The sequence below is a fragment of the Myotis yumanensis genome, unplaced genomic scaffold (assembly GCF_028538775.1).
Source record: "Myotis yumanensis isolate MYYU_CA2020_CCGP unplaced genomic scaffold, mMyoYum1.0.hap1 SCAF_3, whole genome shotgun sequence".
Classification (NCBI taxonomy): Eukaryota; Metazoa; Chordata; class Mammalia; order Chiroptera; family Vespertilionidae; genus Myotis; species Myotis yumanensis.
In genome coordinates this window covers 98,144,117-98,166,521 of record NW_027223754.1, presented here as the reverse complement: position 1 = coordinate 98,166,521, position 22,405 = coordinate 98,144,117, and positions in this window count along the sequence as shown.

Genomic DNA, 22,405 nt, shown 5'->3' with positions numbered 1-22,405 from the left:
ATATCCAAGGCCAACCTACTCTCCCAGGTCATCCTGCTGCTGACATCTAGCTGTTCACTATCCCTTTAACTCAGCAGTTCTCAACCTGTGGGTTGCAACCCCTTTGGCAGTCGAATGACCCTTTCACAGGGGTCGCCTAAGACCATCCTGCATATCAGATATTTACATTATGATTCATAACAGTAGCAACATTACAGTTATGAAGTAGCAACGAAAATAATTTTATGGTTGGGTCACAAAATGAGGAACTGTATTTAAAGGGCCAGAAGGTTGAGATCCACTGCTTTAACTGCATCTCGAGTGTAGTTAATGATCCTTCCCTGGTTCTAGAAAATATAATTAATCCACCACATTCTTGTTCACAGTGGGCCACCAACACAAGACAGACTCAAACCCTGCAGCAATCTGATTTCTAGCCTTCAACTCCTTAGCACTCCTCCTGGAACCCCAATGGGATCTGTGTGTATATGGGGATCAAAGGAGCCCCCCGGACTCTCTCTCCTCTTCCTAGTCTGTCTGTCCATTGAAAAAGGTTTACAATATGCCAACGTGAAAGGGATAGCCAATTGTATCAGAGCGCAAGGTCCACTCCATTTGCTGGGCAAGGCCACAAGTCAGGGTCCCCCAAGACACCACCAGACATCAGCACAGGGTCCCAACAGTGCAGCATGATAGGCTTCTGAGGATACTCAGCCATTTATGCATCTGGATACATCTACACTAATAAAAGAGAAACATGGTAATTAGCGTACGACTGCTACCCTTCCCATTGGCTAATCAGCATATCCTTATGCAAATTAACTGTCAGCCAAGATGGCGGCCAGCAGCCATGCTCTGAAGTGAACAGGAAGGCTTGCTTGCTCCAGTGACTGGCGGACTCCAACGTTCCCTGCCTGACTTGCCGGCCTCTCAGCTGCAACTCTAAGCAACTATGTACTATGTTGCAAATAAGAAGCTAAACAAAACCCCAGAAACCGGCTTTCAGTCAGATGGGCTTAGCCAGCCAGACCGCAACATTGTATCAAATACAGAAGGTAAAGGCCAGAAACCTACTTTCAGCAGCGAGGCCACAGAGCTAAAGCTGGCCCAGAATAGAAAAAAAAAAAGAAAGAAAAAAAGGAACAGTTGGGAGCTTCAGTCACCCGCCAGCCTGAAAACGGCCCTCAGCCCCTCAGCCAGACTTGCCAGGCACCCAAGTGGGACCCCCACCCTGATCCAGGACACCCTTCAGGGCAAACCAGCCGGCCCCCACCCGTGCACCAGGCCTCTATTCTATATAGTAAAAGGGTAATATGCCTCCCAGCACCAGGATCAGCGGAGCAGCGAGGCTCCCGGCACCGGGATCAGCATGACAGGGGGCAGCGCCCAAACCCCCTGATCGCCCTGCGGCTCTGTGTGTGACAGGGGGTGGGGCCACAACCTCCCTATCTGCCCTGCTCTGTTCGTAACGGGGGAAGGTGCCCCAACCCCCTGATCAGCCCTGCTCTGTGCCTGATAGGGGGGAGCTCTCCAATCCCCTGATCGCCCTGTGGCTCTGTGTTTGACAGGGTGTGGCACACCAACCCCCTGATCAGCCCTGCTCTGTGTGTGACAGGGTGCAGCGCCCCAACCCTCCCACCCCCCATGGGCCCTGCTCTGTGGGTGACAGGGTAGAGCCATAACCTCTCCATCGGCCCTGCCCTGAGTGTGACAGTGGCGGTACCCCAACCCCCTGGTCGACCCTGCTCTGTGGGTGATAGAGGGTGGCGCCCCAACCCCCCTCCATGGGCCTTGCTCTGTGTGTGACAAGGTAGAGCCATAAGCTCCTCATTGGCCCTGCCCTGAGTGTGACAGGGTGCAGTGCCCCAACCCCCTGATCCGCCCTGCTCTGTGTGTGACAGGGGGTGGTGCCCCAACTCCCCTATCGGCCTTACTCTGTGAGTGACAGGGGGGAGCTCCCCAACCCCCTGATCGACCCTGCCCGGTGTGTGACAGGGGGGAGCTCCCCAACCCTCTGATCGACCCTGCCCTGTGTGTGACAGGGGGGAGCTCCCCAACCCCCTGATAGACCCTGCTCTGTGTGTGACAGGGTACAGAGCCCCCACCCCCCTGATGGGCCGTGCTCTGTGAGTGACAGGGGGCAGCGCCCCAACCCCCTGATTGGCTCTGTTCTGTGAGTGACAGGGGCAGTGCCTCAACCCCCTGATCGGCCCTGCTCTGTGTGTGAGAGGGGGTGGCGCCAAAACCTCCCCATCGACCCTGCCTTGAGTGTGACAGGGGGCTGTGCCCCAACCCCCCAATCGGCCCTACCCTGAGCATGACTGAGGGTGGCATCACAACCTCCCAATCCACCCTGCTCTGTGCATGACAGGGGGTGACGCCCCAACTCCCCAATCGGCCCTGCTCTGAGCCCGACCAGGGGCTGCACCTAGGGATTGGGCGTGCCCTCTGCCACCCAGGAGCAGGCCTAAGCCAGCAGGTTGTTATCTCCCGAGGGGTCCCAGACTGCAAGAGAGCACAGGCCGGGCTGGGGGACCCCCCTTCCCCCCCCAAGTAAACAAATTTTTGTGCACCGGGCCTCTAGTTCTATATAATAAAAGAGAAACATGTAAATTGACCGTTCCTCTGCTACTCTCACCAGCCAATCTGGACTGAGTATGCAAATTAACCTGGTAAAGATGCCGGCTTAATTTGCATACACAGGCACCAGGCAGAGAGCAGAGTGGGAGAGCTGGTGGAGAGTGGAGTGGCTTGGGGAACTTGGCTCCCCAAGCCACCAGACAGAGTGCAGAGAGGGAGAGCTCGTGGCTTGGAGGCCATGGGACAGAGACAGAGCAGGAAGGGAAAACCAAGATCACGGGGAGCACCAGGAATTCTAGGAATTGTAGTTTTGGTGGCAACCCCAGGCCGGGAATCGGAAGCCCAGAGCGCAGGGAGCACCAGGAATGCTGGGAATCATAGTTCTGGTGGCAGACGATCTCCTAGACCAGTGATGGTGAACCTATGACAGGTGTGTCAGAGGTGACAAGCGAACTCATTTTTTTGGTTGACTTTTCTTTGTTAAATGGCATTTAAATATATAAAATAAATATCAAAAATATAAGTCTTTGTTTTACTGTGGTTGCAAATATCAAAAAATTTCTATGTGACACGGCACCAGAGTTAAGGTTTTTCAAAATGCTGACACGCCAAGCTCAAAAGGTTCACCATCACTGTCCTAGACACTAGAGCAGTGGTTCTCAACCTTCCTAATGCCACGACCCTTTAATACAGTTCCTCATGTTGTGGTGACCCCCAACCATAAAATTATTTTCGTTGCTACTTCATAACTTTAATTTTGCTACTGTTATGAATCGTAATGTAAATATCTGATATGCAGGATGTATTTTCATTGTTACAAATTGAACATAATTAAAGCATAGTGATTAATCACAAAAACAATATGTAATTATATATGTGTTTTCCGGTGGTCTTAGGTGACCCTGTGAAAGGGTCGTTTGACCCCCCCAAAAGGGGCCGTGACCCACAGGTTGAGAACCACTGCACTAGAGCAAAGTGAGCCTGGAACAAATTACTGTTGTGGTGGGAGATGGAGGGAAAGCAAATATGAGAGACATAAGTAAAATCAGAGTGTCTAGGAAAAATTAAAGGGAAGATGTCCTAAAACTTCCAGGAAATCTCCACCAATGAAGCAAAGAAAAAAAAAAGCCTCTATTATTCTGTGAGCAACAAACCAAACTGAGTTGGTGCTGGGAGCCGGTCCATCCTTGCTGTTTCAAGGGACCTGGCATATATGGCATACTGTTCTTAATATGTTTGCTCACCTTCTTGGTGCTATGTGTTTTAACCAAAGTCACCTCTCCAAGAAAGGTTGTTTCCCCAGGTAAGGATTTTTCCCTGAAGTTAGGGAGGGGATAAAACCCCTTAACTAAGTGCCAGGTGGGTAGTTAATCACTTTAACTACAAACAATCACACTTAAGCTACATAATCTTTACTCCCTGGAATGGAGATAAAAAACACCCTAACCTTTGGAACAGAGATTGATAGGATTGGAATCAACTGCTATAAATACAGATGTAACAAGACACACAGAACGTAGAGACAGGACTTGGCTGGAGATCCTACACAGAACCTAGAAACAGAACCTAGCAAGAGAACCTGGCTGAAGAACCTAGAGACAGAACCTAGAGACAGAACCTAGAGACAGAACCTAGAGACAGAACCTAGCGAGAGAACCTGGCTGAAGAACCTAGACACAGAACCTAGAGACAGGACTTGGCTGGAGATCCTAGACAGAACCTAGGGACAGAACCTAGAAACAGAACCTAGAGAGAGAACATGGCAAAAGATCCTGGACAGAACCTGGCTACAGATCTTGGCTGGAGAACCTAGACAGAACATGGCAGGAGAACCTGGATAGAACCTGGCTGGAGAACCTGGCTAGAGAACCTGGCGACCAAACCTGGCTGGAGATCCTAGACAGAACTTGGCTGGAGATCCTGGCTAGAGATCCACACAGAACCTGGCTGGAGATCCTAACCAGAACTTCGCTGGAGATCCTGACCAGAACTTGACTAGAGATCCTGGCTAGGCTGCTGATCAACTGAAGGCTGTCTCCGTGTCATTCCTTCTTCGTCGACTCTGTCCACACCTTTGGGGACCCCTGGACCTGCTGGGGTTGGACGCCAGCAAGTTGGAATCTCAGATATTCGCTCATATGATTGCAAAGACAGACAGAAAGTCCTGGAATGGAGAGGGCATCCCTGAGAGCTCCCAGATTGGAAAGGGTGCAGGTTGGGCTGAGGGACCACCACACCCTCCAGTGCACGAATGTCATGCACCAGGCCTCTAGTTTCTTATAAACTCTGAGCACTGTTCCCCGCCTTGAGAGGCAGGAGGTATAGTTTACATAGGAGGACGAGCTGGATCATTGGGGGTGGGGGGGTTCTAGCTCTTTACTTCTGTTGAATGGGAACAACAGGGCAAGAGTCATACAGGAAGTGTTTCCTCAGGCGGTTTCCTCCTGGTACAAGGCAAGCACATATTCCATCCCATTATAGCCTGAGATCCATCTGAATGGGAATTGGACTACTTGGGCCTCTAGCCTTCTACCACACTAGTGTAACAGTCACTTTTATGCAGGGTGTGTACAGAATATTTAATCCATTCCACCCAGGCATTCATTCCCTTATATCTTACTTTTATTTGCATGGTGGTGGCAGTGGCCTAGGGCAGTGGTCGGCAAAGGGTGGCTTGAGAGCCACGTGAGGCTCTTTGGCCCCTTGAGTGTGGCTCTTCCACAAAATACCACGTGTGGGCGCGCACATACAGTGCACTTGAAACTTCGTGGCCCATGCGCAGAAGTCAGTTTTTGGCCTGGGTGAGTCTATTTTGAAGAAGTGGTTCGGAAGTGGGGGGTGTAGGTCGGTCAGGCGACTGGAGACGTGGCACAGGCAAGCCGCGGGATACGCAGCGCGGGGGAGGCGGGTGTGATTCATGGACCAGTTGAGTGAGCCAGTCAGTCAGCAGTCTCATTGTGCAGTGATGAGTGCTAGTCATGTCCGCAATCGCACGCTGGTGACAAAAGTACCTACTTGAAGCATAAAGTTACATGTATTTTTCCAACCAGCTGCAAATCCTACAGGTATTTTTGTCATCAATTTAAGAATTGTAATTACATTTTTTCTTATAAACTGTTTTTATTTTTTATTTATTTTTCAATCTTTAATTTTTTTATTGATTAAGGTATTACATATGGGACCTCATTCCCCCCAGAACCCTGCCCCCCACTTATGCCCTCGCCCCCCTGTTGTCCGTGTCCATTGGTTGGGCTTATATGCATGCATACAAGTCCTTTGGTTGACCTCTCCCCCTTACCCCCACCCTCCCCTACTTTCCCTCTGAGGTTTGACAGTATTATCGCTGCTTCTCTGTCTCTGGATCTATCCCTTTCAGCCTATGTTGTTCACTATATTCCACAAATGAGTGAGATCATGTGGTATTTATCTTTCTCTGACTGGCTTATTTCACTTAGCATAATGCTTTTGCATCCATCCATGCTGTTGCAAATGGAGCAGAGTAGTATTCCATTGTGTAGATGTACCACTGTTTTTTAATCCACTCATCTGCTGATGGGCACTTAGGCTGTTTCCAGATCTTTGCTATGGTAAATTGTGCTGCTATGAACATAGGGAGGCATTTATCCTTTCTGATTGGTGTTTCTAGCTTCTTGGGATATATTCCTAGAAGTAGGATCACTGGGTCAAATGGGAGTTCCATTTTTAGTTTTTTGAGGAAATTCCATACTGTTCTCCACAGTGGCTGTACCAGTCTGCATTCCCACCAGCTGTGCAAAAGGGTTCCTTTTTCTCCACTTCCTCTCTAACACTTGTTTGTTGATTTGTTGATGATAGCCCTTCTGACAGGTGTGAGATGATACCGCATTGTCGTTTTGATTTGCATCTCTCAGATGATTAGTGACTTTGAGCATGTTTTCATGTCTTTTGGCCTTCTGTATGTCCTCTTTCGAAAAGTGTGTATTTAGGTCCTTTGCCCATTTTTTGATTGGATTGTTTATCTTCCTATTGTTAAGTTGTATGAGGTGGAGATTAAATCCTTATCAGTGATAACATTAGCAAATATGTTCTCCCATGCAGTGGGCTTTCTTGTTGTTTTGTTGATGGTTTCCTTTGCTGTGCAGAAGCTTTTTATTTTGATGTAGTCCCATTTGTTTATTTTCTCTTTAGTTTCCATTGCCCTAAGAGCAGTATCAGTGAAGAAATTCCTTCAGCATATGTCTGCGATTTCGCTGCCTATGGATTCCTCTAGTATTTTTATGGTTTCCCGTCTTATGTTTAAGTCCTTTATCCATTTTGAGTTTATTTTTGTGTATGGTGTAAGTTGGTGGTCTAGTTTCATCTTTTTGCATGTATCTGTCCAATTTTCCCAACATCATTTATTGAAGAGACTGTCTTGACTCCATTGTATGCTCTTGCCTTCTTTGTTGAATACTAATTGGGCATATTGGTTCGGGTCGATTTCTGGGTTCTCTATTCTATTCCATTGATCTATATGTTTGTTCTTGTGCCAGTATCAAGCTGTTTTAAAAACAGTGGCTTTGTAATACAGCTTGATATCTGGTATTGAGATCCCACCTACTTTGTTCTTCTTTCTCAGGATTACTGCAGCTATTCGAGGTCTTTTTTTTATTCCAGATGAATTTTTGGAACGTTCGTTCTAGATCTGTGAAATATGCCATTGGTATTTTACTGGGGATAGCATTGACTCTATAGATTACTTTGGGTAATATGGGCATTTTAATGATGTTGATTCTACCAATCCATGAACACGGTATGTTCTGCCATCTGTTTATGTCTTCCTCTATCACTTTTTCAGTGTCCTGTAGTTTTTCGCATATAGGTCTTTTACCTCCTTAGTTAAGTTTATTCCTAGGTATCTTAATTTTTTGTGTGTGTGATGGTAAATGAGATTGCTTTTTAAGTTTCTCTTTCTGTAAGTTCACTACTGGTGTAAAGAAATGCCATAGATTTCTTGGCATTAATTTTGTATCCTGCTACATTGCCGAATTCATTTATTAAGTCTAATTATTTTTTGATGGAGTCTTTAGGGTTTTCTATGTACAGTATCATGTCATCTGCAAATAAGGACAATTTTACTTCTTCTTTTCCAATTTGGATGACTTTTATTTCTTCTTTTTTGATTGCAATTGCTAGTACTTCCAGTACTATGTCAAACAGGAGTGGTGAGAGTGGGCATCCCTGTCTTGTGCCTGTTCTTAGGGGAAATGGCTTTAGTTTTTGACCATTGAGTATGATGTTGGTTGTGGGTTTGTCATATATGGCTTTTATTATGTTGAGGTATGATCCTTCTATTCCCACCTTGCTGAGAGTTTTTATCAAGAAAGAGTGTTGGATTTTGTCAAATGCTTTTTCTGCATCAATTGATATGACTATGTGATTTTTATCTCTAAGTTTGTTTATGTAATGTATCACGTTTATTGATTTGCAGATATTGTACCATCCTTGCATCACCAGGATAAATCCCACTTGGTCATGGTGTATGATCTTTCTGATGTATTGCTGGATCCGATTTGCTAGAATTTTGTTGAGTATTTTGGCATCTATGTTTATGAGGGATATTGGCCTATAATTCTCCTTCATTGTGTTGTCTTTATCTGGTTTTGGTATGAGGGTGATGCTGGCTTCAAAGAATGAGCTTGGAAGTGTTCTTTCCTCTTGAATTTTTTGGAATAGTCTGAGGAGGATAGGTTTTAGTTCTTCCTTGAATGTTTGTTAAAACTCCCCTGTGAAGCCTTCGGGCCCCGGGCTTTTGTTTGCTGGGAGCTTTTTGATGACTGCTTTAATGTCTTCCATTGTTATTGGCCTATTGAGATTTTTAGAATCTTCCTGATTGAGTTTTGGAGTTGTTCATAGTATTTTTTAACAATCCTTTGAATTTCTGTGGGGTCTATAGTTATTTCGCCTCTTTCATTTCTGATTTTGTTTATTTGCGTCCTCTCTCTTTGCTTCTTGGTGAGTCTGGCTAGAGGTTCATCAATCTTGTTTATCCTTTCAAAGAACCAGCTCTTGGTTTCATTGATCTCTTGTATTGTTTTTTTGGTGTCTATGTCATTTATTTATGCTTTGATCTTTATTATCTCCTTCCTTCTGCTCACTCTGGGCTTTTCTTATTGCTCTCTTTCTAATTCTTTGAGTTGTAGAGTTAGATGATTTACTATCATTTTTTCTTGTTTTTTTGAGGTAGGCCTGTAGAGCTATAAACTTCCCTCTCAGGACTGCTTTCATTGTGTCCCATAAATTTTTGGATTTTTGTGTTTGTCATTAGTTTCCAGGATGTTTTTAATTTCTTCTTTGATCTCATTGGTAACCCAATCATTATTTAATAGCATGCTATTCAGCTTCCAAGTGTTTGAGTTTTTTGGATTGTTTTTATTGTACTTTATTTCTAATATTATGCCAATGTGGTCTGAGAAGATGCTTGGTATGATTTTAACCTTCTTGAATTTGGGGAGACTTTGCTTGTGACCCAATATGTAGTCTATTTTTGAAAATGTCCCATGTGCACTTGAGAAGAACATATATTCTGTGGCTTTGGGGTGAAATGTTCTGAAGATGTCAATTAAGTCCATCTGATCTAGTGAGTCATTTAGGATTGCTGTTTCTTTGCTGATTTTTTTCTAGAGGATTTATACAATGATGTCAGTGGTGTGTTAAATCCCCTACTATGATTGTATTATTGTCAATCTCTTCCTTGATATCTTCCAGGAGTTTTTTTTATGTATTTGGGTGCTCCTGCATAGGGTGCATATATGTTTATCAGTGTTATATCCTCTTGTTGTATCGATCCCTTTAGTATTATGAAGTGGCCTTCCTTATCTCTTGTTATGGCCTTCACTTTGAGGTCTATTTTGTCAGATATAAGTATTGCTACCCCAGCTTTTTTTTATTTCCATTTATCTGAAAGATATTTTTGCATCTCTTCACTTTCAGTCTGTGTGAGTCCCTTGTTCTGAGGTGGGTCTCTTGTAGACAGCATATATATGGGTCTTGTCTTTTTATTCATTCAGCCACTCGATGTCTTTTGATTAGAGCATTTAGTCCATTTACATTTAAAGTTATTATTGAAATGTACTTGTTTGTAGTCATTTCTATTTTTGTGCCTGTGTTCCTTCTTCCCTTTTTATTTCTTCTTTTTACAGCATTCCCTTTAGCATTTCTTGCATTGTTGGCTTGGTAGTGATGAGCTCCCTTAGCCTTTTTTTGTCTGTGAAGCTCCTGATTTCCCCTTCAATTTTGATTGATAGTCTTGCTGGATAGAGTATTCTTGGATTCAGATCTTTGCTTTGCAACACTTTGTATACCTCCTTCCATCCCGTTCTACCTTGATGTGTTTCTGCTGAGAAATCATTTGATAATCTTGTGGGGGATCCTTTGTAGGTAACTCTCTGTCTCTCTCTTGCAGATGTTAAGATTCTCTCTTTGTCTTGAAGATTTGCCATTGTAATTATGACGTGTCTTGGTGTGGGTCTTTGGGGTTCATCTTGCTTGGGACTCTCTGTACTTGTATAACATTTTTCTTCCCCATATCTGGGAAGTTTTCTGTCATTATTTCTTCAAATAGATTTTCTAATCCTTGCTGCTCTTCTTGTCCTTCTGGCAGCTCTATTATGTGTATGTTACTTCGTTTCATGTTGTCCCAAAACTCCCTTAGTCTCTCCTGCTTTTTAATTTTTTTCTCCAGTTGCTGTTCAGATTGTGCTTGTTTCTCTACCTTATCTTATAACTCACTAATTCGGTTCTCTGCTTCTTCTAGTCTACTGTTGAAACCTTCCATGTTGTTTTTTATTGTAGCTATATCACTTTTCATTTCTTCCTGATTCTTGCATAGGTTGTTGATTTTCTCATCCATCCGGTGAATGAATTGTACAACAATTACTCTGAATTCTTTTTCTGTCATGTTGCATGCTTCAATTTCACTAATTTCCTTTCTTGGTGACTCCTCATTTTCTTTCCTCTGGGTATTGTGTCGTCTCCCATTTTGACTATCACCAGAAGGTTCAAATGTCGAGTTGCGTGGGCCTGGGCCGTGTGCAGTGGGAGCTTTGCACCACCCTAGTGTCACTGAAGAGCTCCGACACTAAGATGTGTGACTGTGGTGGGTTGGTGGGAACCAGGCTCGCCCAGAGGCAGCATTACCAGTGCTCAGTATGGCCTCGTGTGCGCACCTAGAATCAGGGACCCCACCTGCACCACACTGAAACAGAGACCCCCCTGGCATGTGTTGAAAATCAGAGCCCCCTAGCGTGTGCCAGGAGTCAGAGTTCCCCAAGAATCCAGTAACTCAGCCTCGCGCTGAGATTCAGGGTCCCTGTGTGTGCATGCACCACGAATTGGAGTCACTGGCTCTTAGTGTGAATGCACTGGGAATCAGGGATCCCAGGCGCGAGTGATAAGAAACAGAGTCAAGTCAATGGTGCTGCCTCCCGCCTGGAGAATCAGGGTCCCGGTCAGCTTGGGGGACTTCAGTGAGCGCTTGCCCAGAATCAAAGTCAGGTGGCACTACTGTCCTGCAAGGTCTTCGGGTTTGGTCACCCTATTGCCTTGTGGGGAACAAATTCTCAGTGTCTGAGCACTCCTAGGCTCAAGTTCCTGCAGAGTTGCTGTGGGGAACAGATTCCCAGTGTCTGCAAGCTCTCAAGCTCAAATTCCTGCAGCGGAGGAGCATGCCGTGTGAGGGACAGGTCTATCAGTTACTATGGCACTGCCTGTGAGCCTGCGGGGAGGGGGATAGGCTCTGTTACTCACAGAAATCTGCCGCGGGGGTGTCTGAATTCTTGGTGTCTGTGGGTCTGTAGCTGTGGTCTCAGGTCTCTGTCCCCAGTGGTTGCAGGGTCCTAGTTTGCATCTGAGACCAGACTGGGTGGTGCTGAGGCCAGGATCCTAGTCTCAAGCAGTTCTGTTTCCCAAGATGGAGTGGTCTCTGTGCCCACGCTGGCTGCCCTGGAGTGTCCGCGCTGGGAGCGGGGCTCCGCCATCTAAGACTGCCCGGTTTGGCAGCCCCTTGGAAGACCTGCAGAATCTAACTGTCCCTAGCTCATACACACACACACCACACACGTCCACACACTCCTCTATCGCTCCTTCATGCTCCTCCCTACCTTCCTGCCGGTCGCCATCTTTCAGCCTATAAACTCGAATTATAATTATTTTGTGTTGGTGGCTTTATTATTATTAATCTGCTGCCTATTTGGAACTCAATTTGAAAATATGTTGTATATTATATTACAAAACTAGAGGCCCAGTGCATAGATTAGTTCATGGGGGAGGGGGGTCTCCCTCAGCCTGGCCTGAGCCCTCCGCAATTCAGGATCCCTCGGTGGATGTAGCAGTGCGTCAAGCAGTAGGTGACCAAGGAAGGAGCCCAAGCCGGGCCAGGTGGCATGCTGCTTGTGCTCATCCCAGTCCACTGTGCCTGCCATCGTCAGTCAGTAGTGCTGTCACAGAGTTGGGAGAGGCTCCCACCACTGCAGCTGTACTCAGAAGCTGTGCTCGCCAGCCACGAACCTGGCTTCTGGCTGAGTGGTGCTCCCCTTGTGGGAGCATACTGACCACCAGGGGGCAGTTCCTGTGTTGAGCATCTGCCCCCTGGTGATAAGTGCACATCATAGCGACTGGTCGACCGGTCATTCCGGTTGTTCTTGTTGTTTGGTCATAATGGTCACTTAGGCTTTTATATATATAGATAGGTTTTAGGGAATAGGACATGAATGTCTTTAGGGGGTTGTCTTTTCTGCTTACCACAGATGCTATTGTTTCTGTGGTTGAATAAAAATGTATTTGAGTATATAAGAAGTATGAACTGTGCATTCCCAAAAGGCAGTATGGACATCATTAGTAAACCACTCAGTCATTTTACCCTGCTTCCTTTTCTACTGCTCATCACTTGTGTTTCATTCACTTCAGCTACTCACCATAGTTTAACATATATTCATGTATTTGCTTGCTTATTATTCTCTTTTTCTTATATATGGACAATAATTAAGTACTTATACCTGGACTGTGCACATGTCTATATATGAACACACACACACACACACACACACACACACACACACACACACCCTAGAAAGCCGTCATTACAGGGGCAAAAGTTAACTACCCATTGAAGCACGTAACTGGTATCACTGTGGTAGCTGAGAGGTCATACATCTTGGTATTCCTCCAGTCTTAGAGATTGTATAGTTAATAAATAGCTGCCTAGCATCCTTAGGACATCCTTGAGAACACTGTCAGCTTAGGTTTGAGTTTCTGGAATTTTCTGACTATATTGTAATATAGTGAGCCTTCCATTCCTGGAATATCTAAACTTTGCCCATCTCCACCCATTTATTTTACAGCTTCAGGCAAACTGGGACCTGGGTAAAATCTCAATTTATTTTTAGTATTACCAAGTTTAAAGCTCTAGTTACACTGATGCCACAGAAGTATAAAAAATCAACACACACATATTCATATATATGAGAATGTTATATATATATATATATATATATATATATATAGTAAGTGTGCATTTCAATAAATTGGATGATTCATAAAAAATTGTCAGAGAGTAGCACACATATGAATATTTAATATTCTAAAGGTCTTTATGTTTTCCTTTAAGGGAAAATAGTTTGTTTTTTCTAAGTAGTCTTTAATTTCCTTTTTATTTAATGTTCTATAGAATTGATGTAATTTATACTTTTCAAGATATTTATTATTTATTCTGTATGGAAATGTTATGGTGGTCCCATATATTTTAATTAATCATATAGAGTTAATCACTCTTTTGTTTCAACAAGCAAACTAGTAGTAATTCCTAATGTGGTTCCTCATTCAATAACTATAGTTTTAAGCCATTAAAATGAAATAAAGTTATTCATAAAATTAGTTTCAAAAAAACTAAATATTAATTTTGTATTTTCTTAATCATTAAAGTTCTCTGGAATGTTTATGTTATAGAATGGCATAAAGTGGAACAACATGCAGTATTGTGCATTCTCCATTATTCAAAGGTTTTCCTTCAAGTAGAGGCTTCAGATATTTTGTCACTTGGTGATAAACTGCTAGGAACCAATCTTTGTTTTGTGGACAGAAAAAAGTAGTTTTTGTGGAAAGTAACTTTATTGGGTAATCTGATATAAATTCTTAGCTGGACAAATTATGGTGGGTAGTTGTGCATCATGCATAAAAATTTTTAGTAAAAGGTTTATCTTTGACTTAAGCAAGTCCTATCCACTTACAGTAGGTTAACACACCTTTGAAACAAGCCACAACCACCCTCAAGAGAGCACATCATCTTGTTAACTATTCTGTAATCCAATCCCCACCTTGCTTTTTCACCTCTATGTGATATTCTTTAGTTTCTTTCAAAACTGTTATTCTGTAGACATTTAAGATCTTGCTCCCCAGCATATGTCATCAGTTTGGCTCAAATAAACTTGTATAAAAATTATCTAAAGATCTGGTAGTTTCTCAAGTTGACAGGTTTTACACTTATAAAATTAAAAGCAGTGTTTTTAGAGTCATAATTTGGACAGGCTCATAAAAAGAAAATTGCAATAATAATCAGCTCCTTTGCTCTAGAAAAATGAAAGGTGTATTGAGAAATAGACTTAATATGTTCACCAACAGATTAATGGAAAACTAAGAGACAGTCCTGAAGCATGGTCTGCTGTGGAAGATGAGTCACCTCAGATAATTTTGAATGCTCTGTGGTTTCTGCATTGATGGAAGTAAGTGAAAGTGAAACTGGAGGTCAACTAAGTCTGAAAACAAAAACCCAGCCACCCAGCCAAAAACCAGAGACATGGATTAGATGGAGGTAAGAACAAGTGTTATATAGCATAGAGCCATAAATGCCTCATTTTGTCTGGGAGAGTTAAGGAAGCTTCACAGAAGTTGTATTTGAAATATCTTTGAGTCTTTGTGCTTTTTCAGATACAGGTATTACTGGGGGAGAGTCTTGTGGATTGACCAGCCAGCCAGAGGGGGAGGTGAGACATTTTTCTTATCTAGATCATAAAAATGCTACAGGCATGATAAAGAGGTGTACAGAGCTTTAAAGATATAGGCATGCTTTGAGAGTCTCATTCTGCTCAAAGTCAAGCAGCTAATAAGCTTTTGCTGGCCTGTTCATGTATAGACAACAATGTCAAAAAATGTTAGTGAAATTACCGAAACTGGTTTGGCTCAGTGGATAGAGCGTTGGCCTGCGGACTGAAGGGTCCCGGGTTCGATTCCGGTCAAGGGCATGTACCTGGGTTGCGGGCGCATCCCCAGTGGGAGATGTGCAGGAGGCAGCTGATCGATGTTTCTAACTCTCTATCTCTCTCCCTTCCTCTCTGTAAAAAATCAATAAAATATATTTAAAAAAAAAATGTTAGTGAAATAGCTTGCCTAACTTTACCGATTTTTCAGAAGGAATTTATCAGATAATTTGATGACTGCACTTTTCCTCAGTGATAAACCACAGATTCAAGTGTCAAGTGAACTTGGATTCAAATCCAAGGGATGCCATTTAACAGTTAAATTACCTTGAGCAAATTATTTAAGTTCTTTGGGTCTAAAAAATTTTATTTGTGCAATGAAGAAAATATTAATTCATAACTACATAAGATTGCTGTCAGTTTAAAACAAGATAGTGCTTATAAAATGTAGGCACTCAAATATTGAAAGAGTTGAAGAGAATAAAACAGGGCAGAGAAAAACTTATTGTACTTCGCAAATATTTTGCAAAAAACTTGAAGCCTTGAGCACCACATAGCTTAGATAACCAGAAGACACCCGGCATCAGGAGAAGTCAAGGACAGACCGGACCCTTGCATCAGCAGAACGGCTTGCAGCCAGCAATGATTAATAAAAACCTTTCTCTCCCTTCAGTATCCACTGATTCCTTTGTCAGACTCAGCCCACCTGCACCCAGGTTCCTGAAATAAAAATCTGTTTTGATACATTATGGCCTCCTGTCATAGGTGTGTAATCCCGGACCACTCTAAACCTCTCAATTATGATTAAAAGTAACTTTAGAAAGGGATAAATGAACAAAGCCTGAATAGACGCTTATTGATATACTGCAAATCTCACAATAGTTATCTTATTTTAAAACCTAGATGCCTGGCATAAAAAGGAGGAATTATCTTTGAGGAGCTGGAATCAATGTGTTAACAAGATCAAGATGTATTTGGAATTTTAACCTTTCTGCCATCAATTAATTTGGAAACTATGGTAATAAAAGTTAAAATTTTTATTCGTTTAAATATAGCTGTGAATTGCATACAAATTTATATTAAGTAGGCTATCAAAATCTTCCATTTTTATTACAAATGACTTGCATATTGGAGTGACACAGTTTAAATGCATAAGGAATGAGGTAGGATAATGATTTGGTGCATGTATTCTGATAATTACTACTTCTTTCCCTTGGTTCCCTGATATAAATGGGCTGTCTTTTTAAACTTCATTAACAAAAGATTACAAATTTTAATGGGGTACTATAATTTTACCTTAATTTTAGAGCAATGTATTTCAGGTATCTATGAGTTATATTTCCTGGAATAGTCTCATGGTAAAGAGGTTCTTTAATAACTGAAATACTAAATAGTGTTGGTATTAAGTGTATTTATATTTTAAGTCTCATGTTAGAGGTCATTAAGCTTATAATTTTGCAAGTGAAACAACAGCTAATTGTGTTATGCAAAAACTAAATCCTTTCACCAACTTTTAACATTTTAATGGAAATTAAGGTTTCCTTGGCTGTGTGTGTTGCTGGATGAATAATGCACTAAGAAAATCTGGAAGCCAGTGCTTACCTTTAGATCTAAGTGTCTAAATTGACTGGCTATGACTCAAGAAAGCATTTGGACCACTTTAACATTTTATGAAAAATCACATCAACAATTGCCAGGGCTGACCAGCAGCCCCTGAACGGCAGATGAACAGATTACTCAGACACAGTTTGACTATGAGAGAGAGGGCTAAGGGACTCCTGGCTCTAGCGGCCAGAGCAGCCTCGATTGCTTGCCTTGTTAACCTTTTATTGCAGTTTTTATTTTTATAATCAGGGTGAGTAATCTTAGGAGGACACATGTTTACATTGTCTTCTAGGCAAGGGCATCCAGAGATTAAGTATAAGGATCCCAGTAAACACCCAGGGGTCTACATATGCACAGACTTGTTTGGAAGGGTCAAGGAATAATTAAGGGCGCCATCTTTGACATTCCTTTAAGTCGGAATTCCGATAAACAGGCCAGACGGCCTTCCACACACTTCCCTTTTCTCAGAATGTCCTCCTTACAACTTTCCAATCAAGTCTCTTGTGCTCCCCAACAAACAATGTTGCCAGTGGAAATAGGGTTCTTCCATGGAGTCAGGAGAAAAGCATTTTGGAGACCCATGCATGGGAGGTTGAAATATAGTGGTAAGATTCATTAGAGCAAAAATAAAGGACTGTCCCCAGGTGCCTGGTATCTCCTCCATGAAGAAAGATGGCTAAGCTCCATCTCCTTGTAAGAGAAGTCCAGCCTCTGGGGCCTGGAGGACCATGGCCCAGAGATTATGTGTCATTTTGCCCAGCACTACAGGGTATCCAAAGCTTCTGTAATTCAGTTTAGTCCATGCCAAAGCTTAGTCCAACTTAACCTCTGTTCCCATCTGGCTAGCTTAGATCTGTTTGCAGCTGTACTCTGGTGCTGTTCTATTGTACCCAGGCATAAGCTTGAAGCCCACCAAAGCTTGGGCCCTCATGCCTGCAATGAAGAGAGAATTCACAAAGAAATAGGTGAACAAACAGACCCATGCTACTAACACTGGCTTTTATTAAGCTTTGACTATATTACCTTGAGCTTGGGAGAGAGTGGCTTTCTTTCAAACTAACCAATCTCTTTCTTAATCCTTATCACGTTTGTGCTGCATCCTCCCACTATCCAATCTGGTCTTTTATCCAGATTTTTCAGGCTAGACTCTGCTCCTTTATGTTGCCATCTTGGCTTTCACTGCACATGTGCCTGGAAAAGGAATTTCCCCTTTATTGTTTACTAGAGGCCCAGTTCACGAATTTGTGCATTGGTGGGGTCCCAAGAGGGGTGGAGGTGGGGCTGGGATGCGATCATCCCTCCGGGCGAGTGGTGGGAAACCCTTGCCAGCCTGGGATCGGAATCTGTCTTGCTGATGTTCATGTTGATTGTTGGGAGCCACCTGGCGGCCGCTTTTATATCCTTACTTCCTTGAGGAACATCTAGGGAGGGGAAGTGGCCATAGTGCCTGAGGTCAGGATTGTGCCAGCAGTGCTGGTTCATTGGTGCCTGGCACGTTCTCTGGAGATTGGACCTGCAGGACTACTGAGGGTGTGAGTGGCTGCTGCCAGGCTGGTAGGCCTCTGGGATGGGTTGGTCAGCTGAGCAGCACTCCTGCTGTGGGAGTGTACTGACCACCAGGGGGAAGCTCCTGCATTGAGTGTGTGTCATAGTGACCAGTTGTTCCAGTCATTTGGTCATTTTATATTATTTATATTTATATTTATATTTATATTTATATTTATATTTATATTTATATTCCTCCTTCCCATTATTCTGGCTACTGGGTTGGCTGACTCCAAAGGAGATTGAAAAGCTGGTCCTTCCTACCTACACAAGGGCCAGAGTAGTGTTAATCTTCTTGGCAGGGATTCAGCTATCCTCTGGAATGTTTGAAACTGTAACTTCTAGACTTAAGCCTGTTTAAATGTAACTTCCAGATTCAATTAGGCCCAGCCAGTCTAGATCCCTTCTCTTTTGTTAACTCCTCGCAGCCTATGCAAACAGCTTTAATACTGAAAATGGCAGTTGTCCAATTCAGCGTCTACCATGGCCCTTCATTTACTGGTATGGCATATAATCTTTGCAACATTTATTTTCCTGAATGTGTTTCATCTACAGTGATTTTTTTGTTTTGTTTTTAAATATGTTTTATTGATTTTCTACAGAGAGGAAGGGAGAGGAATAGAGAGTCAGAAACATCGATAAGAGAGAAACATCGATCAGCCGCCTCCTGCACGCCTCCCACTGGGGATGTGCCCGCAACCAAGGTACATGCCCTTGACTGGAATCGAACCTGGGACCCTTGAGTCCGCAGGCCGATGCTCCATCCACTGAGCCAAACCAGTTCTGGCAACAATGATGTTTTTAAACATTTGAATTTGAGTACTGATAATCTATTGAAGCAATTAAGTAAACAGAATTGAAAAATCCATTTCCAAAGTTCAAGGAAATACCAACAAAGTTTCTTAAAATAGTTTTGGTTTAGAAGAAACTTTTTTTTTTTAAATTTCTTTATTGATTAAGGTATTACATATGTGTCCTTATCCCACAATAACCCCCGACCTCCCCTACTCATGTCCTCACCCCCCTGTTGTCTGTGTCCATTAGTTAGGCTTATATGCATGCATACAAGTCCTTTGGTTGATCGTTTTCCCTTACCCCCACTCTCCCCTACCTTCCCTCTGGGGTTTGACAGTCTGATCGATGCTTCTCTGTCTCTGGATATGTTTTTGTTAATTAGTTTATGTTGTTCATTATATTCCATAAATGAGTGAGATCGTGTGGTATTTGTTTCTCTCTAACTGGGTTACTTCACTTAACATAATGCTCTCCAGATCCATACATGCTGCTGCAAATGGTAAGAATTCCTTCTTTTTTACCACAGAGTAGTATTCCATTGTATAAATGTACCAAAGTTTTTTAATCCACTCATCTACTGATGGGCACTTAGGCTGTTTCCAAAGAGACATATGAAAACATGCTCAAAGTCACTAATCATCTGAGAGATGCAAATCAAAACGACAGTGTGGTACCATCTCTCTCCTGTCAGAATGGCTATCATCAACAAATCAACAAATGACAAGTGCTGGCAAAGATGTGGAGAAAGGGGAACCCTCATGCACTGCTGGTGGGAATGCAGACTGGTGCAGCCACTGTGGAGAACAGTATGGAGTTTCCTCAAAAAACTAAAAATGGAACTCCCATTTGACCCAGTGATCCCACTTCTAGGAATATATTCCAAGAAACTAAAAACACCAATCAGAAAGGATATATGTACACCTATGTTCATAGCAGCACAATTGACCATAGCTAAGATTTATAAGAAACTTTTAAGCAGAAAACAAATCACCCCAAGGAGAAATTTTTCTTTAAAACTGTCAAGAATAAGCAAACAACAACAGTTATTCTCTGGTTCTCGCCAAACACTAATAGTTCTCAAGATAGGTCCTGTGGGATAGCAGAAGCCTCTGCATTTTTGTTAAGAAGTTTTGGTTTTAATTTCACACTTATAGTTTTTTTCCTTTGTCATCATCTTATCAGTTATACCCTGAGGGGCATTTTCCAGCTTCTGCTTACTTGATTCCCACACTGTTTTGTAGAGACTGTCACTGGTCATCAATTCCTTTGAAATTTATGTATATTTGCCAGGAAGATGAGTAGAACAGGATTATATTTTAACGTGTTTCATTATGAATCCTTACTTCCATATTATTTTATATCTAGCTTATCTAAGAGTTGAAGATGTGATATTGCTGGTTTGTGTGTATCACAACAATGTAGTACTAGATAAGGGGAAAGACACAATTAAGGTAGTTTTTTATTTTATTTTAAAGAATGGGCAGATTCATTTATCTCCTTCTCAGCCAGTTTGTTGATACTCAGATATTTTACCTATGGAGAAATTATGTGACAAATTGCTTTGGAATAATCCTGCCAGAGTTAGAAACTGCCTTGTTCTTAAGGCCCTTCCCTCCCACCAAGCATGATGCGTTCCTTGTCTTCTGTGACCTCAAGGACCTTCATTCTCTGAAAGCATTTACTGCCTCTGCCAGGAAGTATAATATGAAGGAGCTCCAGTAAATTATATTGGAAAGGGAAAGAGATTTGCTGTTAGATAATTTGCAATTTCCTCAGTTTTCTCAGGGTTAAAATGAGTGGTTAAGGAGGAAGACATTTCCTCTCCTCTCTCACTTTCATACCAGGAGATTGCACATTAAACCAACCAAAGACAGGTTAATAGGAAACACCACCACCACCCAAATTTTATTAATTTAAAAATATATATATTTCAGAGAGGAAGGGAGAGGGAGAGAGAGATAGAAACATCACTGATGAAAGAGAATCATTGACTGACTGCTTCCTGCATGACCTCTACTGGGGATCAAGCCTGAAACCTGGGCATGTTCCCTTGACTGGAATCAAACCTGGGACCCTTCAATCCGCAGGCCAATGCTCCATCCACTGAGCCAAAGCAGCTAGGGCTTATTAATTTTTGCATGTACAAGAGTTCAAAGAAAAAAAGTGAAATTCAAAAAAATGGTCAAACTCAGGAGCTTGTATACCCTTTCAACAAAAGAAAAGTGTTTTGGACTTCAAGGGATGATAAGTTTTAGGAAAGTGACTATGAAATAAATATATGGGGGAACTAATGGAAAATAAGGATTATTTTACTAAGGTCTGTCTAATACAAATGCATCTTGGTGTCAATTCCTCTGTCTTCAATGGTAAGAATTGCTCTTCACTACCTGGAATTGGTGTTTGGGTGCCTGAGGGGGTCTGGATGGAGGCACCTTTCTCAAAAGAAAAGGGAGGTCAGAGAACTTCTGCATCCATTGATTCTCAATTTTCAAATTCCTTTTTATTAAACCTTTATCTTCCCTGTTCCCACTCATACCTCCTTCCCACATCTTTTCACTCTTGGCCCAGATTATTTGTCTTATGTCCTTGAATTAGGTTCTTCACTTTTATTACCTGATTTACCAGATATTGAATTCTAGTCTTCCTTTCCTACTTGAATCAATAAATAAACTTGGCTTCTTCCTTCTTATCTGGATTTGCTACACGTGATATATGGTCTCGACCACTCCTGGTCAACTGGATTTCCAGGCCTGACCCTGCCATTAACTCACGTCTCCAAGTGTCATACAAAGTAGATTGCAAAGTCAAGGTCTAGAGATGCATCTTGTCAAAGCATGTTCATCTATGATAATATTCTTATCTGCTGAAAACTTTTCAGTGAAAGCAAATTAACAAAAAAAATCAATATATTCTGTATTTTATTATTCTTGTGTGATTCATTTGAAAATTATGTGACATGTAATATATTATCAGTTTTTGTCACCAGTATCAGTTTGTTCTTTCTCATTTAAATAGCTTTCCACCCATGAAATCATGTTCAGTTCCCTCTTACTTTCCAATGATTAGTCATGATTAAGCCCTATCAAATTTTCTTCCAACTATTTCTTACTTTAAACATTAATCTTCTGGCCCAGACCTTCCCCACGTCACCTCATATCTGAACACTGCTTTCAGTATTTACCCATTTAGATTCTTTAATTTTTCTCCATTCCAATCTTCCATATTATTAGTACTTTTTAATTTTGCTGTTTCACTGAAATATATTTAATGGCTACTTATGTTTAAGAGATAGAACAAAAGTTATTAATTTGGAATTACTCCTGTTACCAATACATAAAATAGGGACAGCTGTAACCCAGGAAGCCAGAGAGGCCGGAGGCTTTGGATCTAGTGATGCAGCATTTTGGATACAAGAAATCCATGCTACTAGACCTACAAAAATTTTACAAATTCAGGGAAAACCAATTGAAGGTATATTGGATACAGGAGCAGATGTTTCCTGCATATCAGGGAAGGATTGGCCCTCTTCGTGGCCCACGCACACCACCTCCACTTCCCTAGCAGGACTAGGCAAGGCATCTAATGTAAAAAAGAGTTCTCAGATTTTAACTTGGGCTGATGAAGATCAACATTCAGAAACATTCTGTCCCTATGTAATTACGACTATCCCCTTTACATTATGGGGAAGAGAT